A 915-nucleotide genomic window follows, 5' to 3' on the forward strand; every position below is an offset into this window, starting at 1 on the left:
TCTCTCTCTCTCTCTCTCTCTCTCTGCCACACATTCAACAAACTGCACACATAGTACACTCCCCCCCCCTCCCTCCCTGCGGTCTCTCATCACACACAAACACGCACTACACACGCACACACAGCGCGGTGCCGGGCGGGGTGCTGAGAGGAGCGCGGTTCGTCCTCGGGGGGCGCGGATGGATGTGGAGAGGGAATGTGTGCCTGAGGGGAGAGGAGAGGAGAGGAGAGGAGAGGAGAGGAGAGGAGAGGAGAGGAGAGGAGAGGAAAGGAAAGGAAGAGGAGAGGAGAGGAGAGGAGAGGAGAGGAGAGGAGAGGAGAGGGAGAGGAGAGGGAGGAGAGGAGGAGAGGAGAGGAGGAAAGGAAAGGAAAGGAGAGGAGAGGAGAGGAGAGGAGAGGAAGGAGGAGAGGGGAGTTGAGGAGAGGAGAGGAGAGGAGAGGAGGGAGTTGAGGAGAGGAGAGGAAAGGAGAGGAGAGGAGAGGAGAGGAGAGGAGGAGAGGAGGAGAGGGGAGTTGAGGAGAGGAGGAGAGGAGAGAGGAGAGGAGAGAGGAGAGGAAAGGAGGAAAGGAATGGAAAGGAAAGGAAAGAGAGGAGAGGAGAGGAGAGGAGGAGAGGAGGAGAGGGGAGGAGAGGAGAGGGGAGAAGAGGAGAGGAGAGGAGAGGAGAGGAAAGGAGGAAAGGAAAGAAAGGAAGGAAAGGAGAGGAGAGGAGAGGAGAGGAGAGGAGGAGAAGGAAAGGAAAGGAAAGAAAGGAAAGGAAAGGAGAGGAGAGGAGAGGAGAGGAGAGGAGGAGAGGGAGTGAGGAGAGGAGAGGAGAGGAGAGAGAGGAGAGGAGAGGGGAGTTGAGGAGAGGAGAGGAGAGGAAAGGAGAGGAGTGGAGAGGAGAGGAGAGGAGAGGAGAGGAGAGAGGGAGGAA

This window comes from Pagrus pagrus (assembly GCF_965226575.1).
Source record: "Pagrus pagrus genome assembly, chromosome: 4".
Lineage (NCBI taxonomy): Eukaryota > Metazoa > Chordata > Actinopteri > Spariformes > Sparidae > Pagrus > Pagrus pagrus.